Source organism: Porites lutea, chromosome 13, assembly GCF_958299795.1.
Source record: "Porites lutea chromosome 13, jaPorLute2.1, whole genome shotgun sequence".
NCBI classification, from domain to species: domain Eukaryota; kingdom Metazoa; phylum Cnidaria; class Anthozoa; order Scleractinia; family Poritidae; genus Porites; species Porites lutea.
Genome location: NC_133213.1, coordinates 22,717,401 through 22,724,537, shown reverse-complemented (window position 1 = coordinate 22,724,537; position 7,137 = coordinate 22,717,401).

Genomic DNA, 7,137 nt, shown 5'->3' with positions numbered 1-7,137 from the left:
CTTAATAGACAGAAAAGAAAGCCAGATGGCTACATTACACGCCACACTTGATCCGTTTGTAGGAACACTGACAACAACGAACAAGGCTTCGTGCACTTCTCCTCTATGACATCAAATTTTCTCGACAATGCTTGCACAAAAATACAAAATATGGCGTTTAACACTTCCAAAATGGGCCAAATAGCTCTTGAATACTGATATTATGGCTTTCTCGGGCGTCTCAGGGTCGATGCTGGAAGAGGATTTCTTCACCAAAAGCCAATCCAATCTAGTTCCTAGAGGCCGCGATTCTTTTGGTCAGCGACCCCTGGGGACGGTAGGTAGGTGGTGTAAGCATCATATACTATGCCCCAAATGTGGTCTGACGGCCTCATTGCACCAATTTTTAAATGTGGTACTAAAAGCGATCCATCAAACTACCGTGGAATTTGTATTTCTAGTTGCGTAAAAGCCAGCTAAAGCGAGCTCAGTCTTATTAAAGCTTTTTTTCCCATGTAAATTGAATGTGATCGCCTCTTTTAGTACATGACCACTTAAGACTGTTAAGAGTACGATCGGGGTATACAAATTAATCAAAACTTAGCTTGGCAGGATAGTTCTAATGGTTACTGTACTCAGCATCGTCCAATAATTATTCTCAAGTCGAACGCATTCATTAAAATACAGCCGTTATAAATGTGAAAAGCGATTTGTTTTGTTCACGTTCTTCGGTTTTAACTGAAAGGAAAAGTTCATTACATTTAAACCTGGTATAGTTTATGTCTACTTTTGGTTTTCACACGACGTATATTCCCGAGGGCACACATCGTCGGTTCGATCAAGTAAACTCGACAGTTTACTAGCTTTGAAAATCGGGCATCGCTTCTGAAACGTGTTGAATTAAAGCAAATCGTAAATGATAAAAACGTCCGTTTAACTACGTACCGGTGAAGAAAACAAAGATAAATACTCACCGGTCCTCCTCGCTTGAACTCGAAGGAAGTTTCTACGTTTGCCTTTGTAAAACAATCAATTTAAGTTACTTCACCGCTTTCAACGAGTTCAAATATGGATGTCATGTATGTAAACGGGACAATAAAAGAAATTGTATGAATATCAACATTGAGTTTTAATTTTGTGGCTAGGAATACAATGCAATTAGCATAACAAAACAACTTTGTGATGAGAAAAAAGTTAGTCCATTTACGGCAATATTTACGTCTCACCGGAAAGAGTTTACGCCTCCGTCCGACACGAATCCGACACTTTTGAAAACGCAAATGTTGTTGCCGGATTCGTGTAAACGAGGTCGACCTAAACTGCTCTGGAGAGCGGTTTTTAGAAGGATGGGGTTTCGGTTAGCGGACGAAACATCGCCTCGTGAAAAAAAAAAGGTAGAAAGAGAGAAAGAAAGAAAAAAGAAAAAGAAAACACAAGGATTCGTGATGACGAGGCCTAACAGACCCACTTATCCCAAGAAGATTTTCTTGACAAGTGTTCCTTGAAAATTGACAAAAATTATTCAGTTGACAGTCCTTAAAATGTTCTGCCCTCGAAACCTGTTTCAAAGCTGGAATTTAACGTTATTATTAACAATTTTTATTCAACAATTATTCGCAAAAATTATGTAATAAATGTCTCAAACCTGCCTTAAATGAATATTTTTTACAGTGGATAAAACTGAAAACTTGAATCATGCTTCTGAGCCTGCTGCCGTATTCGTGGCAGGCGACGAAAGAGGAGGAGGGGTAGGGAGGAAAAAATAAAAGCCCTTTCCGCCTTTCTTTCCCCTCCCCTGTCCCCCTAAGAGGCGTCCTGGTGAAGAACCAGGCGCGAACATCTACTTGATGACGGTGGGCTCAGTGTCAAAGAAATAAAATTTGGGAGAATTATATTTCTTCTTCGATTTATTAAAATAAAGCTTCTAAAAAACTATTTTACAAGTCTACCTATATATTAAATACATATAGCTCACAACTAACAAATTTTCTTTTTATAATAAGCCAATCCCTATACCCTATGTACCTTGTTTGTATAGCAAAGAGGTGTGTTTGTTTTTGTTTTTGTCGTTTCCTTGATATCTCTATTGGTATGTTGATACTGGCAAGTGAATGCTGACTTGTCGAAAGTCTCTACGAAAGGGCCATCGTAACAGTACCTTATCAGTGTATTATAGCCTGATGAGACTTCCCATTATTGTGTTAAAAGGTAAACTAGAGAAAACTAGATCTGTTTTCCACATTACCAGCTGTTTTTCAAATTATATCTTTAAACTCTTTCCAGAGTTTTATGGATTAAATGGCTAGTACCCAAAATTTATCGCACCTACAGACAGAACTAAGAACCAATCTTATATTAATCTAATCAAGATGCGATGATGATGATGACGATGACGATGACGATGTTAATGATAAGATGATTAACATAAGTAGGTTATTTTGCATACACTTTCTAGTCTGCGCCTCTTACTTTACGGCGTATTAAATTTTAAGGTCGGCCGTACTGTCAATGACTAATTGGTTGGCACTGAGGGCACGTGCATACATTCTCAGCCGCAAGGCTTGGGGGTTGCTGACTGTGCTCCTGTGACTGCTGACTGGTCTCCTGAATAGGGTATCTTACGTCACTATTGGGCAGAGCAGCTTGCCTCTGTCTGGTGCACCTATCGCTTGCCCCCGATGAACCTGTAGCTGTGGCTTGGCACATAGTATATGTGCATGGCAATTGCTCGGTGGAGCTACGAGACTGTGGGAGCTCTTCATACAAGGCGTTGGTCTCCTCATTAGGGTTACCCACTCCTCTGGCCAGCACAAAACGTTCAGGTCTATCAAGTGCTGTATTTAAAATCCCTTGGGTAGAAGACGCCTGATTCCCAAATGGCAGACCATGTAGAATGTTATCCACTGAACGACCTCTTGCAGGGATGGGACTATCTACGTCTTCAGATGGTTGACTTCGCACAGCCTGGATCGCAATACGAATGGTTAAGAATAAATTGAACTTTTTTTTCAAAATTCTACCAGCTTGAGAGAAAAGATGATTTAAACTAAAATTCTCTCTTAGGAATTTTCTATCCGTAATCTAAATATCACCCTTAATTAATTTGGTTAGTATTCCAGAGATTCATCGGTGTTACCAAATAAGGGCATGGGAAGAGGAAATCATCCTAAAACTCCTAAAGAGACCTTGCAGAAAAAAATTGAATACAGTTTTATTTAACTAGTGTGTAAGGAATGGTATCATGTTCTTTCGGATGACTATCAGTGACTAAACGAGACAGATGAATTCTAGGTAATCAGGGGCGTAGCCAGCATTTTTCCAGAGGTGCGCACCTTTCCAATACGTGTACATTGAATTCCCAAATTACTTTATTATTTTGGTAAAGTTGTTCTCGTTATCTACGCGTGTCAAAGAGAAATTACTAGACCTTCCTTCCGTCTTTTTATAAGCGCAGCCTAAACTCGACGCCTTGAGTTAAAAAAGAAGAAGAAGAAGAAGCTGAGAAGAAGAAACAAACGAATAAACCTACACTTTGTTCTATCAAGGGCTCCCTGATGGCTAACCTCCGCTGCACGTCCAAATCTCCATTTGCTCTGAAAACAAACAGAAAAAGGTATACATTTAAGGAACTCTACCTGACAGAATGTATCACAGATGATAATCGGAAAGTTTTCGCTGTGTTTTTAAGAGGAGGCGAGCTGGCCTGCTTGCCGCGTTCTGTCGAGCTACTGACCAGCTCGCCCTCACACAACAACAACAACAACAACAACAACAACAAAAAACGTGACGAGGAAACAAGGCATGAGCCTAGCCAGTCCGGAAAAGCAACCAATACCAGTAGTACTCCGGGCTAGCTCACCTCATATAAACGGGCTTGGAGTTCTCAGTTGCCTAGCAAAAAAACAAATTCCGACCGGTGAATAGTGCGACCCGCCTTAGCCTTATTCGGTATTACTTCTGTAACAACAAACTGATTGTCTCAAAGTTATTTTTGGTATATTCACTGATCATGCCCGAAGAAAGGAAGTCCGCAGTCGGATACAATGTGAATATACTTTTATCTCTATTTTGCTATTAATATTTTGAAGTTTAAGGCGTTTCAATTTCCTCTCTTAAATATACTTCTACGTCGAAATTCGTCACCAAAAAGATCCCTGAACTTACTGAGAAGTTTCACTCGAAATCCAACTCGAACTCGAACTCGAATCCAAACTTGAACATACCCTACCCCCCAAAAACGCAAAATAAACACTCGAGGCAATATTAATATTGTAATGCAAATTGATCTCATAAGCGGATTACATAAATAAATGAGTTAACATACTGATCGTCAATAAAAACGACGTTAAATTTTTTTCTTGTCTTTTTTTCCCCCAATTCTTCTGTTTGTCACCCCAACGGCAGATAAAAACTTTTAAATCATGACAAAAACTTCTGAATGACTTCTGAATGCTAAGGTATATAAGCTGCTCACTTCGGTAAAGCCTGGCAGCGAATTTTGATTTCCCCAAGATTATCATCAGAGATTAAAAGTTCGCTTTTGATGTTGGTTTAAGCGAATTTTTATGGTGGTAATGATCCGAAAGGTTGAAACCAAAAGACCTATTTGGAAGGTATGGATCTTTATGTGAACAACACAGTGACTATCCCAAAAAGAAGCAATTTATTGTTCCAGTTCTGTACATGTCTGATTACATGTCAAAAGATTAACAGTAGTTTGAACAAATTGTTGTTACTTTAAATAAACAAAAGACTTCTTTGTTCTTTGTTTGTTCATTTCTCGTTACCTCAATGACTCTTGATGGTGTTTCTTATTACAATAAGTTATTGATTTGGTTGAATACTTCAACCCTCTCTAAATATGTTAAATTGTCTGTAACTGGTAGGAGATGCATTTCCTCCTCAGTGAATGGGCAGTTTGTGTCCGGAACTTCAACATAATCAGGGCATTGTTCTGGAATGAGACCTTGCCAGTCAATCCCATGGTTGCTATAATCGCCCTAAAAAGAAAATGATTATTGTAAGCAGTTTGTTACATACGTGCTGCATTAATCCTCAATGTCATACAATGCTGGGCTGAGGATAGAGATTGATCATCATAATTATTAGTTACATGTATTATTACATTTGACACAAGTATAATGTTGATTAAATGAAACCAGATATGTCTCATACCTGGAACACTTCACCCTCAGGGCCATGAAATCCCCATGCCTCTTGCCATCCACTAATCCATAACTGTATGGGCATTTTGTTTCTTTCTGTACGTAATGGATAGTGAACCCATGCATCTTTCCAATTACTCAGATGTCTGTTGATGATAGGCAGGAACACGTAATGTAGGCACCAGAGGTGACAATCATCATCTGCATTTAACACAACCTTGTTTTTCCAGGGTATAGAAGAGTTCATGGAAGAGGCAAAGGCATCCATCATAAGTCTCTCCAAAGTCGTTCAATCCTTTGATTGTGTGTGCTCTTTCCTGGTGATTGCAAAGAATAAAATTCTATAGATTAAAAATATTATTTTATTTCATTAACTGTATTATTAAATATTATATAACAATCGGTGTTGAATACCTACAGTGTAAATGCAAACAGAAGAATAAAAGACATAATTTATGAGTAATAGTTTGTGGCAGTCCCTCTTCTCTTTTGGGATACATAATATTTAAATCACTTACAGGGAGTAATACAATCAATCAGTCAAATATAATTGTTATACATGTAGTGTACCTCACTGATTCCTTTATAAATGGGTGGCTTGGCCCACAGTTGCATCAACATTATGGTTTTTGCTTGATAAGTTTTTAAACAAGCCACGTGGACTTGTGGTAAACCTTGACTAGTGTAAGTTGCATACATGTACATATGTTATTAGCATAGAACAAGAAAACATCACTGTTGACAGTAAGCAACTGAGGGGGGAGCAGATGAAAGGCATTTATTCTTTGTTCAGCAACTTGCCCCCCCACCCCCCCCCCCCCCCCCCAGCCCCATCTAAAAAAAAAGGAAAGAAAAGGAGAAATGAAAGAATTTCTGCAGGTTAATTAAGGTTTAATACTCTCTTGATTCCTTCCAGGCTTAATAGTTTCTTTACCATCTTACTCACAAAAAGTTACAACCTAGTTTGGGAGCATGGCAATCACCAGGCTCATTCTTAACAACAAAGACAAGCATAGTTCATGAAAACAGGGGCCCTTAAACTAATTTAATGAAACTCATGAGTTATTAATAGTAAAATAATACTACTCATACAGCATGATTTCTCCTTGCCTAGAAATCCTCAAGATTAGTTCCTAAATCCCATAAGTACCTATTTCATTATTATATATAAAGTAGGATCTTTTTTTAACCGTATTCAGGATCTTAAAGAATACTCTGAATTCAAGATCCCATCTATTACAAACCCAGAAAAGGTCATCTAGCTAAGGAAAGATAGATTACAAGTAGTCCCCAACTTTCCTCAGGGATAGTAGAGCGAGTGAAACAAGAGCAGGCGTAAAAATCATCCCACACGAAAAAGGAGAGATGCAGGGAGAGAGAAAAATGCGCTCTACTTTCCCTGAGAAAAAAATTAATGGGAACTATATACTCATAATCTAACCAAAGGAATAATGATTCATTACTCTGTACCTGTTCTCAACTTCCCTTGCCTGGCCCTTGCTGGATGTGAGTAAGCATGCAGATAGCTAAGGTTGCTACATCTACATTCTCCCCTCCTTTATCAGAGTGGACCCAAGATGGAAGGCCATACTCTGATACAGCTTCACGAAAGCATGAAAGAACAGTGCTTGCTTTGTTGTTATTTGAGGCCTTCAAATAGACTGGGATTCGAGAAAAGCCATCAATTCCTCCATGGATAACAATTCTCCATCTGTTAAAAAAAACCCTTAATTTGCATACAAGAATGACATTTAACAAGAAATAAAAGCCCCTGTAAAGGCAACCTTAAGCATGTCTGGATTTACCAGCAAGGGGTTAAAAAAAGATGAGGAAAGAGAAACAGTTATCCATCATGATCAATGTATAATGTCTTAAATTCTAGTTAAAACACAGTTTAAAAAGTCTTGCATTAGCTGATGTTGTGGCCACAGTTTACATTAAGCAGTGTTTGCTTTTAGGAGAAAAGGTGTGTGTGGTTACAGCAGGTGTCCAG